The 17,966-nt window shown below is 40.4% G+C and overlaps 1 pseudogene; it reads right to left on the bottom strand.

Moving 5' to 3' along the window:
- Positions 1-1,519: 1,519 nt before the first annotated feature.
- The window catches only part of LOC118636060, a 59,247-nt pseudogene continuing 42,800 nt past the window's right edge, over positions 1,520-17,966 (bottom strand).

The following is a 17,966-nucleotide window of genomic DNA, read 5'->3' as shown; positions in this document are numbered from 1 at the left end:
AGCCTCTCCTCATTTTTATCCTTATCTTCTGCCTCTCTGGCCCTCCACCCCTGGGCCCCAGCCTCAGCCCCCTCACCTATGCAGGCCCTTAGGACTCCAGGGGCTGAAGGCCAGAGTGGGTGCTGGGGGCAGAGTGGAAGATAAATGTTGTATCTTAGCAAATGCTTTTTCTGTGTCTATTGATAAGATCATATAACTTTAATCCTTTCTCTTGTTAATGTGAGGTATTACATTGATTTATTTGCATATGTTGAACCATCCTTGTGCCCCTGGAATGGATCACTCTTGATCGTGATTTATAATTTTTTAATGTATTGTAGTATTTGATTTGGTAGTATTTTGTTTAGGATTTTTGCATCTGTATTCCTCAGAGATATGGTCTGTAGTTTTCTTTTTTTGCGTTATCTGCCAGATTTTGGTATCAGGGTTATTTTGGACGCAAAATGTATTAGGAAGTAGTGCCTCTTCTTCAATTTTTTTGAAAAGTTTGAGAAAGATAGGTTTTAAATCTTCTTTGAACGTTTGGTACAAGTCACTGGTGAAGTATCTGGTCCTTGACTTTTATTTTTTAGGAGGTTTTTGATGGTTGTTTCAATTTTCTTGCTGCTTTCTTGATTGGTCTATTTAGATTTTCCAGTTCTTCATTATTTAGTACAGGAAGGTTATATATTTCTATAAACTTATCCATATCTTCTAGGTTATTGAATTTGGTGGCATATAGTCTTTCATATATTCTAGTATGATCCTTTGTATATCTATTATGTCTGTGGTGACTTCTCTTTCATTTCTGATTTTGTTTATATGGGTCTTTTCTATTTTTCCTTAGTGAGTCTATCCAAGGGTTTGTCAGTTTTATTATTTTTCAAAAAACCAGCTCATTGTTGTTTTAGATATTTTGTAAAGTCATTTTGTTCTGTATTTCATTTAATTCTGTTCTGATTTTTATTATTTCCTTTCTTCTGCTGACTTTGGGTTGCTTTTGTTCTTTTACTAGTACTTTAAGATGTAACGTCAGGTTGTTTACTTGGAATTTCTCTTGTGTCTTGAGATAGGACTGTAATGATATAAACTTCCCTCTTTTAAAAAAATTATCTTTATTGTTGAAAGTATTACAGATGTCCCTCCTTTTCCCCCCATTGTAAACTTCCCTCTTGTTACTGCTTTAACTGCATCCCAGAAGTTTTGCCCCATTGTATTGTCATTCTCATTTGTCTATATATATATATTTTTTTCTCATTAAACTTTGCTTTAATGGGTCTCAAAATTCTGTGACAGATTTTTGGTCAAGTTGTTTCCATTAAAAGGTACTGATTTTAAAAACTAATAACTTAGAAACACACACACACACACAAACAAATGGTCCACAAAACATTCTCCTTTCCTTCTGAAGGTTTTACGGTGCATTGTAATCATTAACCAGTCTTTTACTGTTAAACTTAAATGGGCAATGGAGACAAACAGTCCTGAGACGTTCTTCCACCTCTGATTAAGACTGGGGTGGCAGGTACTGGGATAATACTCATTTAGCCTTCTGAGCTTTCTGGGCAGACTTGGTGGCTTTGCCAGCTTTAGCTGCTTTCTTGTCCACTGCTTTGATGACACCCACAGCAGCTGTCTGTCTCATGTCATGAACAGCAAAATGACCCAGAGGATAGAGCTCTCAACACACATGGGCTTGCCAGGAACCATACCGATGATGGCAGCATCACCAGATTTCAAAATCTTTGGGCCATCTTCCAGCTTTTTCCCAGAACGATGGTCAATCTTCTCCTTCAGCTGAGCAAATTTACAAGCAATGTAAGCTGTGTGACAGTCCAGCACAGGTGCACACCCAGCACTGATTTGGCCTGGATGGTTCAGGATAGCCACCTGACCTGTGAAGCCAGCTGCTTCCATTAATGGGTCATTTTTGCTGTCACCGGCCACACTGCCCTGATAAACATCTTTGACAGACACGTTCTTGACATTAAAGCCCACATTGTTTCTAGGAAGAGCTTCACTCAAAGCTTCATGGTGCATTTCAACAGACTTTTTCTTTTTCTTTTTTTCAATCCTCACCTGAGGACACTTTTGCATCTATCTTCAGATACAGCGAGAAGGAGGGAGGGAGGAAGAGAGAGAGAGAGAGAAACATCAATGCGAGAGAGACACACTGACTGGTTGCTACCCACATGACCCCAACCAGGGCTGGGGACAAACTGCAACCAAGGTACATGCCCTTAGCGGGAACCGAACCTGGGTCTCTCTGGACTGTGGGCCGTTGCTCCAACCATTGAGCCAAACTGGCCAGGGCACATGTCAACAGGCTTCGCTTCAATTGCAACATTGACTGGAGCAAAGTGACCACCATGCTGGTTTTGAGAACACCAGTCTGCACTCCGCCCACAGGGACAGTACCAATGCCACCAATTTTGTAGACATCCTGGAGGGGCAGACTCAGGGACTTGTCAGTTGGACGAGTTGGTGGTAGGATGCAATCCAGAGCTTCAAGCAGTGTGATTTCACTGGCATTGGCATCTTTATGGGTGACTTTCCATCCCTTGAACCAAGGCATATTAGCACTTGGCTCCAGCATATTGTCACCATTCCAACCAGAAATTGGCACAAATGCTACTGTGTCAGGGTTGTAGCCAATTTTCTTAATATAGGTGCTGACTCCTTTAACGATTTCCTTGTATCTCTTCTGGCTGTAGGGCGGTTCAGTGGAATCCATTTTGTTAACACCAACAATCAGGTGTTTAACACGCAGTGTGTAAGCCTGAAGGGCATGCTCACGGGTCTTCCCATTCTTGGAGATACCTGCTTCAAATTCACCAACACCAGCAGCGACTATCGGGACAGCACAGTCAGCCGGAGATGTGCCAGTAATCATGTTTTTGATGAAGTCTGTGTCCTGGGGCATCAATGATGGTCACATAATACTTGCTGGCCTCGAATTTCCACTGGGAGATGTCAATGGTGCTACCGTGCTCACGTTCAGCTTTCAGTTTATCCAAGACCCAGGCGTACTTGAAGGAGCCCTTCCCCACCTCAGCAGCCTCCTTTGCAAATTTTTTGATGGTTCTTTTGTCGATCCCACCACATTTGTAGATCAGATGGCCAGAAGTGGTAGACTTGCCAGAATCTACATGTCCAATGATGATGATATTGAAAATGAGTGTTTTCTTTTCCGATTTCGGGTTTGATTTAGTGGTGGTTTTCAAGACACCTGTGTTCTGGCGGCAAACCTGTTGTGAAAAAGCTGTCTATATATATCTTTTGATCGCATCTTTTATTTCTTTTTTGACCCAGTCATTTATTTATTTATTTATTTATTTATTTATTTATTTATTTATTTATTTTATTTATTTTGACCCAGTCATTTTTAGTAGTATGTTTAATCTCCACATGTTTGTGAGTTTCTTCACTTCCCTTTTGCAGTTGATTTCTAATTTAAAGGTAACATAGTGAGAGAATATGTTTGGTATAATTTCAATCTTCTTGAATTTGTTGACACTGGCTTTATGATCCAACATATGGTCTATCCTTGAGAATGTTCCATATGCACTGGAGAAGAATGTATAATCTGATGTTCTGGGATGAGGGGCTCTGTACATGTCAGTTATATCCATTTGGTTTAATGTGTCATTTAAGGTCAATATTTCTTTATTGATTTTCTGTTTGGATGATCTACCTAGAGCTGTCAATGGAGTATTAAGGTCCCCAATTATGATTGTGTTTTTATCTGTTTCTCCCTTTAGTTCTGTGAGCAATTGCTTTATATATTTCTGTGCTCTTGATGTAGTGTCCCCTTTATCATTATAAAATGTCCATCTTTGCCCTGGCCAGTTTGGCTGAACAGTTAGAACATTGGCCTGTGGACCAAAGGATCATGGGTTTGATTCCCAGTCAAGGGCATGTACTTGGGTTACTGGTTTGAGCTCCAGCCCCAGTTAAGGTCGTGCAGGAGGAGGCCAATAAATGTGTATCTCTCACATCGATGTTTTTCTCTTTCTCTTGCTCCTTCCCTTCTACTCTATCTAAAAAAAATCATTGGAAAGATATCCTCAGGTGAGGATTAACAACAACAACAAAAAGTCCATCTTTGTCTCTTGTTGCCTTTGTTATATTGAAATCTGTTTTGTCAGATGTAAGTATGGATACACCTACTTTTTTTGTGGATGTTATTTGCTTGGAGAATCATTTCCCACCCATTCACTTTGAATCTACTTTTGTCTTTGCAGCTTAGATATGTCTCTTGAAGGTAGCATATAGTTGGGTTTTATTTTTTGATTCAATCTGCTACTCTGTGCCTCTTTATTGGTGAATTCAGTCCATTTACACATAGGGTAATTATTGATGTATGAGGACATTTTATCTTTTATTTTCTGGCAGCTCTGTGTCTCCATTTGTTCTTTTCCTTTATGTTTCTGTGTGTTGTTTTTGTTTGGTGGTATTCCATACTTCTTTCCATAAGCTATGTGTCATAATTAGTTTTTTATTTTTTTTGTGTATGTGTGTGGTTACCATTAGGTTTATGAAAAATAATGTTGCATATATACAGTAGGTTTTTTTCCTTCTTTTGAGTGCATCTGATCTTTATCTTCCTTTGCCAGTTCAGACCTTTACCCTCTCCCCTTTTCTTTTTGTTTTTTTGTCACAAATTATCCTTGTTTATGCTGTAAGTTTGTTGGTGATCTTACTCATAATATTGTGACCTTGTGCTCATTGTTTCAGGTAGAATAACTCTCTTGAGTATTTCTTACAATTGAGGTTTTATGGTGATAAATGTCTGGGAAAGTCTTTATTTTTCCTTCATAATTAAAGGATAACATTGCTGGATATATTATTCTTGGCTGGTAATTTCTCTCTTTCATCATTTGAATATTTGGTTCCATTCTCTTCTGGCTTATAGATTTTCTACTGCGAAGTCCAATAGTAGTCTGATGGGTTTTCCTTTGTAGGTCACTTCCTTCTTTTTCCTGGCTGCTTTGAAATTTTTTTCTTTGTCATTATTTTTTGACAGTTTTAATACAATGTGGCTTGGAGAGGGCCTCTTTGGATTGAGATAACTATGTGTTCTGTTTGCTTTTTGGATTCGAGGATCTAGTTATTTTCATAGGTTTGGGAAATTCTCATCAACTCTTTGAATAGGCTCTCTGTTCTTTTCTCCCTCTCTTCTTCTGCTATGCCTATTATTCTTATATTGCTTTTTCTGATGGAGTCAGATAGTTCTCATAGAGCTCTTTCTTTTTCTTTTTTTATACTCAGGTCTCTCTCCTTTTCCCTCTGCATCATTTCTAGATTTCTATCTTTGATACCACTAATTCTTTCTTCCATCTGGTCGGCTTTGTTTCCTATGTTTAGTAGTTCACTCCTAATCTCCTTCATGGCATGTTTCATTTCCAGGATTTCTGATGGGTTCTTTTTAAAGTTTCAATCTCTTTGGTAAGGTACTTGTTTTGTTCATTAATTTGTTTACTGGGTGTATTGCATTGCTTTTCTGTATTTTCTCACATCTCGTTGAGTGTTTTCAAAACTGTATTCTTGAATTCTCTGTCATTTATATCACATATTTCCATGTGTTTCAGTTTGCTTTCTGGGGATTTTTGGTTTTCTTTCTAAGCTTGTTCCTTATTCATGGTATTTGCTGGTCTCCTCTGTCTAAGCATGTATGTTTGTATTATTGGCCTTTCTCTGGCTTTCTAGAAAGAGATCTTTCTACTATTTTCCAGTAGATGGCGCTGAATCACAAGATTTTTACCTCTGTGACCTCCCAGAGGTGATTTCCACGGCTTCCATTAGAGAGTACAGTCCGTTATAGAGTACAGTTGCACTGCTTGGGGGTGGGGTATGTTTTGCCCTCACTGTAATGGTGACCCTGGACCTCTGTGCGGTTTCCCTTCCTATGTGCCCCATCTGAGGATCAATCACAGAGGGAATCAGCAATTCTACTTCAGTAGCTCCGTCTACAGATAATGTGCTCCTTGACCTGACACCAAAGGCAATGGGAGTCCAAGTAGCGGCAGGGCCCTGTGGTTCCATGTCTTTGTTTGGAGCACAGGCCGCCTAACAGTTAATAGTCTTGGCAAAACCCCTGAGCTATGTCTTTGCCCCAGTCTTTCACCTGGCTAAGCCACTGTTCGCACTGCTCACCCTGCTGGAGTGCCCACCAAGACTCTGTTCTTCCCAGCCAAGGAAAGTGCCCGCTACCACCAGCTTACTCCCATCTCTAGGCCCAGCTGGCTGCCACTTTCCAGCTGCAGGGCTGCACCTGTGGTTGGCTGTCTAAACAGGAGGAAGGGAGGATGGGAAGAGAGAGAGAGAGAGAGAGAGAGAGAGAGAGAGAGAGAGAGAGAGAGATTGGTGTGAGAGAGACATATTTATTGGTTGCCTTCTGCACATGCCCCAACCAGGGCCTGGGATAGAACCTACAACCCAGGTATGTATTCTTGACTGGGAATTAGACCCGTGACCCTTTGGTGCATTGGCCAATGCTCTAACCACTGAGAAACACTGGCCTGGCCCACTCTATATTTTTCATTTCAGTTATTGTATTCATCAGTTCTCATTTTTCTTTATTGAATTGTTCATTGGGTTCACCCATTTTTCTCTGGAGTTTATTGAGAAACTTTATAACCATTTTTAGAACTCTCTGTGTAATAGATTGCTTGTTTCTATTTCATTTAGTTCTTTTTATGGTATTTGGTTATATTCTTTCATTGGAAACATATTTCTGTCTCCTCATTTTGGCCATCTGTCTGTGTTTGTTTCTATGAAATAGGCCAAAGAGTAATCTCTCATTGTTTTGAAGGCACTTTCCCTTTGTAAACTTCGTGTGCAAGATCTCTTTGGCAGACCAGCTGAAGCTGATGTTAGAGTGGGCATGGGCCACAGAGAGACTGGGAAGCAAGCCACACTGGGGCCACCTTGGCAGGCTAGTTTGAACTAAAGCTTGAGTGGGTGCAGACCATGGGGTGTCCCAGGGACAAGTTTTGCTGGGGCCTCCTTCATGGGCAGTCTGGAGTTGTAGTTGGAGCTGGCTTAGACTCTGGGGTGTCCTGAGTCAAATCATACTGAACCCACCTTTTCAAGCTGGCTAGAACTTTGATTAGAGCTGGTTCAGGCCATGGAGAGTCCCTAAGGGTAAGATGTTTTGATACCCAGAGCCGTAGCTGGAGTGGGCAGGGGCCAACTATGTAGGCTGGCTGAAGGTATAGCTCTAGCAGGCAGACAGCAGGACAACTCAAGGACAAGCCACACTAGGGCTGATTTGACAGTCCAGTTGGAGCTGTAATTGGAGTGCACTGAGGCCATGGGGATTCCCAGGATCAAGTCACAACAGGTCCTGGAGCTTTAGATGAAGCAGGTGTGAGCAGCAGTGAGTTCAAGAGCCAAGCCATACCGGGACCACCTGGGCAGGTCAATTGGACCTGTAGTCAGAGTAGGTTCAGGATGTGTGGAATCCCAGAGGAAAGTTGTTCTGGGGTCTGGAGCTGTGCCTGGAGCGGATGTGAGTCAAAGGGAGTCATGGAGGCAAGCCTCACTGAGACCACCTTGGCAGGCTCATTGGACTTGAAGTTGGAATGGGCTCAGGCTATGGGGAATCCCAAGGGCAAACAATGCTAGAGCTTGGAACCATAGCTGGAGATGGCTTGGTCTGAAAGTCTCAGAGAAAAGTTTCATTGTGATGGGAGCTGTAGCTAGAGTGGGTATGAGCCATGCAGTGTTCCAGGGGCAAACCAAACTGGGGCTGCCTTAGCAGGCTGGCTAGAAGCTGGAGCTGGAGCAAACCATGACAAGACTGGCGCAAGCTGTGCCAGGGCCTGGAGCTGTATTTGGAATGGGTGTGGGCTGAGGGACATCCAAGGGACAAGTCTTTCTAGGGCTTGGAGCTGGGTCTAGAGAAGGTGTGGGCTGGGGAGAGTCCCAGGGTAAGCCATGGATCTGGTGTGGGTCTGTGTCTTGGGGTGCACCAGGACAGCCTCTTTCTGGCTGGCTAGAATGCCTGGATTATGCTCCTTCCCATGTGATCAAGGTGAAGGAGGAGCACAATAAATGGGCACTCTGGTGCTTTTGACTCTGGAGAGGATTCCCACATTTGACAGATGCTCTAGGGTTAGTAAATGGATTTCCTTTCTATATATTGCAGGTGCCCTTTAAACCAGTTTGTTTGTTTTTGCTGTGCCCCAGGGCAGCCTAGTCTGCATACAGGCTTTTCAGTGACCCTTCCTACTGCAGGTTTTTAGGTCTGCACTGGGGGTGAGGTTCCCATAATACAGTGTTTGTCTCCCTTGCCTGTTTCTATGTAGTCTCTCTCTCTCTCTCTCTCTCTCTCTCTCTCTCTCTCTCTCTCTCTCGTTTGTTGTGCAGACATTGTTCAGTCAGCCCTCTGTTCTTCAGGGGACATTGCTTTGTCTGTTGGTTGTAAACTCTATGTTCTCATGGGAAGAAGTGAGTTCAGAGTCTTCCAACACTGCTATCTTGGACCAGAAGCCCTACTTCAAAGTATTTCACTAATAAATCCAACATGTGGTTCCTCTCATATGCAGCTTCTGTAACATGATCTTTTTTCTAGTGCATGGCTCATACTTGCCTATTTTTTATATGCCTTGTGAACGAAAGAGGGACTATGTAGTAAATCTCACAAAAATCAGTGATTAAAAGTAACCTAGAACGATAATTTGATCATAAATTTATAAGTTGACAGGTTATGGTGGGTAGCCAAGTCCCAGGTCTATGACTTCCTTAGCAAAAGATTTATCTTTGCCTTAAGTGAGCCCTGCTCACTGTTCTTGTGTATCTAAGTTAATACACTTTTGAAATGTAAGATCAATTCTTTTTTCCAGATCTCTCAGAGGTATAACCACCCTCAAGGGAACACATGATCTTGTTGTCTGTGTACCATCCCTCTTAACTGTAAATGTTAAATGGTAGCTGTCCTGTACCCACCAATGTAAAAGAAGTATGTATCTCTCCATTTTACTTTTTATCCAATCATAGAGATTTATCCTCCTTGTTTTCTGCCACCTCCTTAATCTACCATCATCTACCATGAACTGATTTCATGTAATTGTTTTTACTATTCCTTTATTGAGGGAGAGAGAGAGAGAGAGAGAGAGAGAGAGAGAGAGAGAGAGAGAGAGAAGGAAAAACATCAGTGTGAGAGAGACATATTGATGGATTGCCTCCTGCATGACCCCAACCAGGGCTAGAGATTGACCCTGCAACCCAGGAACATATCCTTGATTGAAATTGAACTCGAGACCCTTCGGTTCATGGGCTGGCACTCTAACCTCTGAGCCAAACTGGCCAAGGCCAGGGTTTGTTACTTTTGTTTACCTGTTTACTTGATTAGTGACTGGCTGCATTATTTTAGTAGTCTATTCCTTTCCTCCCATGTAATGTTAAGTCTCTAATGTTGTTTCTTATGGAGGCATGGCTTTGGGTATGCCCACAGTCACCCTGAGATGACAGTGGCCTTGACAATTGAATTTTGGCTTCTTTGAAGGAAAGGTTTCTGAGATCAGTGTTTGATATTTGTTCTGGTAAAACTCCGATCTAAGACTCTGGAGCTTGGCTTGAGGAAAATGGCAAGCTTCTTTCTGAGTGACACCTCTGCTCTAGGAGCTGAGTTTTCCATGGTAGTTGGAGACGACAGCCAAAGGTATCCTTAGCTTACTGTCTTTCTAGGCATGGAACCCTTATCTCATGAACTGGGGAAAGGGAAACTGGGGTCCCAGTGTGCTCAGTATGCTGCACACAAGGTAGAGCATTCATTTCATAAGAGGGTGTGGGTGTCAGAAGGGAGCTTCCACTGCTTCGCTGCCCTCACCTGGGACTTTGCCTCAGCAGTAGAAAGCTGGGGACAGGATGAGAAACACTGACATCCTACTTCTTCCAGGAAGAATGCTCTCTGACTAGGAGCTGTGAGGACAGAGTACTCTGTGTTCTTAGCTTTAAGAATCTGGATTGTAGGCTTCACCTGGTTGGGCTGAAAGGGAGAAGGAAAAGAGCAGTCTTAGTTCAAGTCCCACAGACTGTTGTCTTTCTTACATAATTTTCATAGATTTAAAAAATATATATATATATTAATTTAATTATTTTATTTATTTTTGTTACAGCCCCTAGAACCATTTCCAGAAGTTTTAAATGGTTGTTTTCATATAATTTTCATCAGCTTCAATGGAGAGCAAATCTATAGAGCTCCTCATGGCATCATGCCAGAAACCAATCTCCTCAACCTGCTACATATATTTTAAACTCAATTATATATCTTGTTGTTTTTCCATGTAAATATAGATCTATATCAACATTTTTTAATGGCTGCATAACACTAATTTTATGGATATCCTATTTTTTTAATCCAATTCCACACTGATGTGCATTTAGGCTTTGTTTGAACTTCTTTCTATCAAAATTCACATTTAAATAGACATTCTGGTACATATACATACATTCATACATTTGTCTATTTATTTCCTTAAGATATACTCCCGGAACAGAAATTAAAGTGTCCAAATTGCATTTTCTGTTCAGATTAGCATGTTAATTTATATTTTTGTTTTTAGTTAGATTGACCTGGCTCTTTTACTTGAGTCTAAACAAACTCAAATCCTCAGGCTGGTCACAAGCAACTTATCAAGTATCCTTTCTTCTACATATGGATCCCTCTAAAATGGACTCCTGGCTCCATCTTCCCAAACTCATCTTATTCTCTTTTTTTTCTTCAAAATTTAGACCACCTGTCCAACACCAGCTTGCTTGTGAGGGAGTTCAAATCATGTACAGATGAGTAAAATAGATTTGAAAAACTGGTTAAGAATGTGGGTCCCGGAGCTGGGCAGTATAGGTAAAAATTACACTTCAAATACTTATGAGCTATGTACAGTTGGGCAAGATACTTAATGTTTTTGTGTTCCAATTTCTTCATCCGAAAAATAGAGATGCTATCTACCTTATAAGCATGTTTGGGTAATAATACGGGTCAAGACACATACACAGAGGGAACACTGTCTAGCACATAATGAATGTTTACCACTTGACACATTACTATATTTTCTATTAATGAATGACCAAAATGGATCATATTTCAAAAATATTTCTGTTTTAGGGAGACTTATGTACCAAACCTAAGGAAGTTTTGAGAGAACTATATTTCACCTGAAGAATTATCTCAATTATGTTTTCTTTCTTGTTTTCATCTTGCTCAGGTGTCATGGGAGTCTCCAAATGAAGTGAATTACACAATCAGTGGCTTTAGAATCACTTTTGCTGGTTATTCATGAGACAAGTCATGTGAAAATTTGAGCAAGTTTATGTAGAGCATTAGCACTTTTCTGTGAGTTCTAGTAAATAAAATTTTAATTATCATTTTACTGTAATTTAAGCTCAATCTTATCTAAAATGATTCTTTTCACATTTTAATTTTATTATAGCAACAGCAGTATAAAATAGAAAATACCATATTATTTAAAAATTATATTCTTATCTTTTTTTCAATTTTTATTAATTTATTTTTGTTATGGATGTTTCTCCTTTTTCCCCCCTAGACACCCTCCTTCCCATCCCACCCCTCCACCCCCCAGCATTGTTGTCTGTGTCCACTAGTTATGCATACATGCTTATAAGTTCTTTGGTTTATCTCATCCATCCCCCAACCCCCCTCCTCTGAGGTCTGTCAGTCTTATTTTCTTATCTTTATGCATATACAATATTATAGTCAAATTATCTATTTATATATCTGTTTGTCATGTTAGACCTAGAGCTTCTCCAGGTCAAGAGTCATATCTTATTTATTTATTTTATTTTATTTATTTATTTATTATTATTTTTTATATTTATTGTTGAATGTATTACAGATGTTCCTCATTTTTCTCCCATTGATCCCCTCCTCTCCACTCCCACCTCCCTCCCGCCTTTTCCCACACTGTTGTCTGTGTCCATTGGTTATACCTATATGTTCTTTGGTTTATTTCTTTCCATCCTCCAACCCCCTTCTCTTTGAGGTTTGTCAGTCTAGCAACCAATTTGTTCTTCTTAATCCCTTCACCTTTTTCACCCATTCCCCCAACCCCCCTCCCATCTGGCAACCAACAAAATGTTCTCTGTATCTATGAGAATGTTTCTGTTCTGCCTGTTCATTTTGTTTATAGATTCCATTGCCAATAGATATGTATTCATTGCCATTTCCTTTGTTCATATATTTTATCTTTTTCTTCAAAAAGACCCTTCAACATTTCATATAATAATAGTTTGTTGGTGATGAACTCCTTTAACTTTTTCTTGTCTGGGAAACTCTTTATATGGCCATCGATTCTAAATGACAGCTTTGCAGGATAGAGTAATCTTGGTTGTGGGTTCTTGCTTCTCATCACTCTAAATATTTCTTGCCACTCCCTTCTGGCCTGCAAAGTTTCTTTTGAGAAATCAGCTGACAGTCTAATCGGAACTCCCTTGTAAGTGGCTAACTGCTTTTCTCTTGCTGCTTTTAAGATTCTCTCTTTGTCTTGAACCTTTTGCACTTGGATGATGATGTGTCTTGGTGTGGGCCTCTTGGGGTTCATCTTGTTTGGGACTCTCTGTGCTTCCTGGGCTTGTATGTCTGTTTCCTTCACCAAGTTAGGGAAGTTTTCTGCCATTATTGTTTCAAATAGGTTTTCAATTTCTTGTTCTCTCTCTTCTCCTTCTGGCACCCCCAAGATGTGAAAGTTGGCACACGTGAAGTTGTCCCAGAGGCTCTTTACACTATCCTCATTTTTTTGGATTCTTTTTTCTTTTTGCTGTTCTGATTGGGTGTTTTTTGCTTCCTTGTATTCCAAATCAATAGTTTGCTTCTTGGCTTTACCTACTCTACTATTGAATCTGTGTAAATTATTCTTTATTTCAGTTGGTGCCTCCTTCATTTCTGACTGGTCTTTTTTAATGCTCTTGAGGCCCTCACTAAGTCCATTGAGCATCCTTATAAGTAGTATTTTGAACTCAACATCTATGAGGTTGCTTATCTCCATTTTGCTTAGTTCTTTTCCTGGAGTTTTGTTCTATTCTTTCATTTGGGACCTGTTTCTTTGTCTCCTCATTTTGGCTGCCTGTCTGTGTTTGTTTCTGTGTATTACTTAACGAGAGGTATGGGGCTATCTGAGACCAGATACTGCTTGTTTGAAAGAATTTAGGAAAACCTGAAGCAGGATCCAAGACAGGCCAATCTTATGGTTAAGCAACTGGCAACAGCTTGGGTGGGCCAGAAAGTTGGGTGGGGCAGGGCCTCAGGGAATCACCAGGGTGGGGCTACTAGTGTGACCCCGGTTGCTGGAGTCCCAGATATGGCGGCTGTCTGCCGCCTCAGGGCAGGGCTCACCAAAGGAACAAAGGCCTCTGACAGCATGTTTGTCCTGTAGAAAGCCCCCTCTCCAGCCCTTTCTCCAATGCCAAATAGCCCAGTTCTTCCCTGTATGTCTCCGGCGCCCCTCGGGCTGCCTCCCCTCCAAACTTAGAGGAAGTGAGTCCTGTAAGTCCGTGCGCGGGCCCTTTAAGAGGAGCTGCCTGGGGCTCCAGCCACCTCAGCCTCCCTGAGCCTCAGTTCCCGCTGGTTTTTCCAGCCAGAAGTTATGGGGACTTCTCTTCCTGGCACTGGAACCCTGTGCAGGGCGCCTGATGTGGGATGGGGACCCCTCAGTCCTCAGGGAGGACCTTCCCAGCCGAGGTGTCCTCCTGATTTTTATCCACCACACGTGGGTGTGGGACCAACCCGTCAGCCTCTGCCCCTCCTACCAGTCTCAATGTGACTGCTGCTTTAATTCCGTAGTTGTAGGACTTCCATTCAGCTTGATTTCAGGCTGTTTTGAATGATGGTTGTTCTGTAGTTTAGTTGTAACTTTGATGTGGTTGTGGGAGGACGCAATACCGCGTTTACCTACCCGCCATCTTGACTGGAAGTCAAGAGTCATATCTTTTTCATCACTGTATTCTCAGTTGTAGCACTTTGCCTGGTACACAGTAGATGTACCCTAAAATAATTTTTGTGTTGAACTGAAGTAAGGTTAATGTTTTTATTTATTTTTTATCCTTACCCGAGGACATTTTTCCCATTTTTTGTTCAGATAGAGTGGGAAGGAGAGCGAGGAAGAGAGAGAGAGAGAGAAACATTAATGTGAAAGGGACACATCGAGTGGCTGCCACCCACACAGCCCAACCAGGGCCGGGGACAAACTACCGAGGCACATGCCCTTAGCGGGAACTGAACCCGGATCTCTCTGGACCGCAGGCCGACGCTCCAACAGCTGAGCCAAACCGGCCAGGGCAGGTTAATGTTTTAATCACTTCTTTATCCACTGTTGCTGTCTCATTCAAAGGCCATCCAGAAAAATCCTAACCTTCCTCCTTTCCTAGAGTTTTCAGTCTTTTTCCTTGCTCCTTTACTTTCTGGTTAAAACTGTATTTTTCACAACTGTTGGATCCCCCCCCCCCCCCCCCCAGTTTTCCTTATATTTATTTATTTATTTTTCTTTTTTTATTGTTGAAAGTATTACAGATGTCCTCCCTTTTCCCCCCATTGACTCCCTCTTCCCCACTCCCACCTCCTCCTGCTTTCTCCAAACTATTGTCTGTGTCCATTGGTTGTGCATATATACATATAAGTTCTTTGGTTTATCTCTTTTCACTTCCCCCTTACCCCCATCCCTCTGAGGTTTGTCAGTCTGTTCCCTACTTCCATGTCTCTGGATCTATTTTTATCAACAGCTTATTTTGTTCATGATGTTCCATAAATAAGTGAGATCATGTGGCAGTTGTCTTTCTCTGACTGGCTTATTTCACTTAAGATAATACTCTCCAGGTCCCTCCATGTCGTCTCAAAGGGCAAGAGATCTTTCTGTCTTACAGCTGCATAGTAATCCATTGTGTACATGTACCACAGATGATCCACTCATCTACTGATCGACACTTGGGTTGTTTCCAGATCTTAGCTATTGTAAATAGCGCTGTTATGAACATAGGGGTACATATATTCTTTCTGATTGGTGTTTCAGGCTTCTTAGGATATATTCCTAGAAGTAGAGTCACCCTCAACTTTATTATTAGAAGTTTTCTTTTTTAAATTTAATTTTTTCCCATCACCATTTATTCCCCTATACCCTCTTCCATCTCCACCCACCCCCTCCCCTCAACAATTACCACACTGTTGTCTGTGTCCATGAGTTCTTTCTCTTTTTTCCTTTGTTGCTCAGTCCCTCCCTGCCCCCTTCTTCCCCTCACCCCCTGAGAGCTGTCAGCTTGCTCTCTATTTATGAGTCTGTTTCTATTTTGCTAAGCATACAGAAGTTGAAATAATTTTATGTATTTTTTTATTTTTTTTAAATCCTCACCTCAGGATATTTTTTCATTTATCTTTAGATAGAGTGGGAGGGAAGGAGGGAGGGAGGGAGGGAGAGAGAGAGAGAGAGAGAGAGAGAGACATCAATGGGAGAGAGGCTCGTCTATTGGTTGCCTCTCACTCAACCTGGACCAGGGCTGGGGACTGAACCACAACTGAGGTATATACCCTTGGCCAGAATAAAACATGCAACTCTTTGGTCTGCGGGCCGACACACTAACCGCTGAGTCAAACTGGCCAGGGCAGAAGTTGAAGTAATTTTATAGTTAACACCTCTATGCTCTCCACTTGGATTATACCTTGAACATTTTACTATCCTTGCTATATAGTAAACATCAAGCCATCTATCCATTCCTCTATCTATTTGTCACTTGATATATCATTTTTCTTAGCTCTCTACTAGTCCATCAATTGGCTTGAAGCCCACACTCACAATATCTTGCAGTTGAAAAGACTTTAGAAATTACTCAGTCCAACTTCTTGCTCAGCTCATTTTGGAGATGAGGAACGGGAGACCCAGAAGAGGAAAGTTATTTGCTTTAAATCAGAGAGATTGAAAAAAAAAGAATGGAGTTTCAAAACAAGGTCTCTTAATTCTCAACCTTTTTTTTGTCATCACATAACAATGTTGCTGCTGCTGCTCTCCAGTGGTATGCCCCAAATCTCTTTACTCACCTATATTCTGGTCAACTGTATTAACCATGGCCTAAATAAGGGAATGTGTGACTCAATGAATGGATGCAAGGCATATAAGCTAGGAAACGTGAGTCAGGTTTTGGATGACAGAGTTGAGCTAAAAAAATCTCAACAGGATAGGTTAATAGGGTGAATTAAACAAAGATACTTTAAAATATAAATAATTATTAAGTATAAAAATCAGTACATGCTCATTATAGAACATTTTGTAAATACTGAGAAATAATAAATATAAAATTACCCCTAAGCTCACTTTATTAATCATCTTAGGCTGCCATCACAAAATACAAGAGACTGAGTGGTTTACACAGCAGACATTTATTTCTCCTAGTTCTGAAGGCTGAGAAGTCCAAGATCAAGATTCTGGCAGATTCAGTACCTGGTGAGAACCTTCTTCATGGCTTGCAGTTGGCTACCTTCTTGCTATGTTTTCACATGATGGAGAGAGAGCTCTGGTCTTTCTTTCTTTGTATAAGGACACTAATCCCTTTATGTGGGCCCTACCATTTTTATCTCATCTAAACCTAATCACTTCAGAAAATTCTAATTTCAAATACCATCACATAGTGAGTTAGGACTTCGACATATACATTTTTAGTGGATAACATCCGGCCAATAACATCCGGCATTCAGAGGCAATTGTATTAATTTTGGGGGCATATATAGTTTACTAGAAATTTCTGTGCAACTATTACATTTATGTTTGCATATTTGTATATATTTGTTTATAAAGTTAAGATCAATTTGTACATATTATCTTGTAACCTACTTTTAGTATTTAACACTATAAACTAGTTTATGTATTTAAGGGTTTCATATATGATTTTAATGACTGTATTTCAATGTAATTAAATGATTTTCTTCTTAGAACACTTGACAAATTTCACACTATTAACTCATCACTGAGTTAAGAATGGAATAGGAGCATTAATATAATTTTAATTAAGTTGTAAATGGTTACATATGTTGTGGACTTACCTTGTCCACTTATTTTTATTTAACCAGTCCTCTTTTGTTGAATATAGATTGTTCTTGTTTGTTCAATGTTATAAAAATGCTTCCTGTATATATTTCTTACATGATTCTGATTATTTCTCTAGGATACATTCTTATAAGTAGAATTGTTGGCTAACAAGGACACACTTATAAAAGTCTTCTTTTTTGTGTTATTTATTGCCAAATTGCTCTTTGGAAAGTTTGCACTAAATTTAACTTCCACAGAATACCTGTTTTCTTGTACCCAGCAAAATATTGTGTTTTAACATTTAAAAATGCTTTGCCAATTTAATATTTCCCAAATGACATAATTTACTTTCATTTGAATTTCTTGGATTACTATCAGTTCTTGAATTGTATAATAAGTGTAGATAAATGTCAAGTGTAGATAAATGTCAAGATCTGCACTCAGGCAACATAACTCAACATAACATAAGGACAACTATCTATACAGTTGGCCCTCGTTTATTGCGGTTAATCAGTTCCAGACTCTACCCTGATAAATGAATTTCTGTGAAGCAGGATTCTTTATTTATACCCAGTCGTCCCTCGCCACTTCGCGCTTTGACTTTTGCGGCTTCACTCTATCGCGGTTTTTAAAAAAAGTGAGGGACGACTGACTGTATGTAGAAACTTTCTAGAGGTTTTATTTGACAGTAAATTTAATATAAATCAGTAGTGTGATGTGATTGACATAAAGCTACTTTAAACGTTGTGTACATTAATAAAAGTCTAGTGTCTTGATAAAGAGAGGTGATTATGCAACTTTATTTCTTTTTAGCCTACATCTGAGACATTGCCTTACACCAGCTGCAGGCTCGAGACCATTAAGAGTGACCCACACAGACTAATGCATGTTTAGAAGAAAGGGAGCAGTCTGGAGAAAGAAGTGGAAATATGCCCTGTGAAGAGTGGCTGAATGAAC

The sequence above is a fragment of the Molossus molossus genome, unplaced genomic scaffold, assembly GCF_014108415.1.
Source record: "Molossus molossus isolate mMolMol1 unplaced genomic scaffold, mMolMol1.p scaffold_m16_p_2, whole genome shotgun sequence".
Lineage (NCBI taxonomy): Eukaryota > Metazoa > Chordata > Mammalia > Chiroptera > Molossidae > Molossus > Molossus molossus.
The sequence above is the reverse complement of the archived record's forward strand: the minus strand, read 5'-3'. Positions and strand labels throughout refer to the sequence as shown.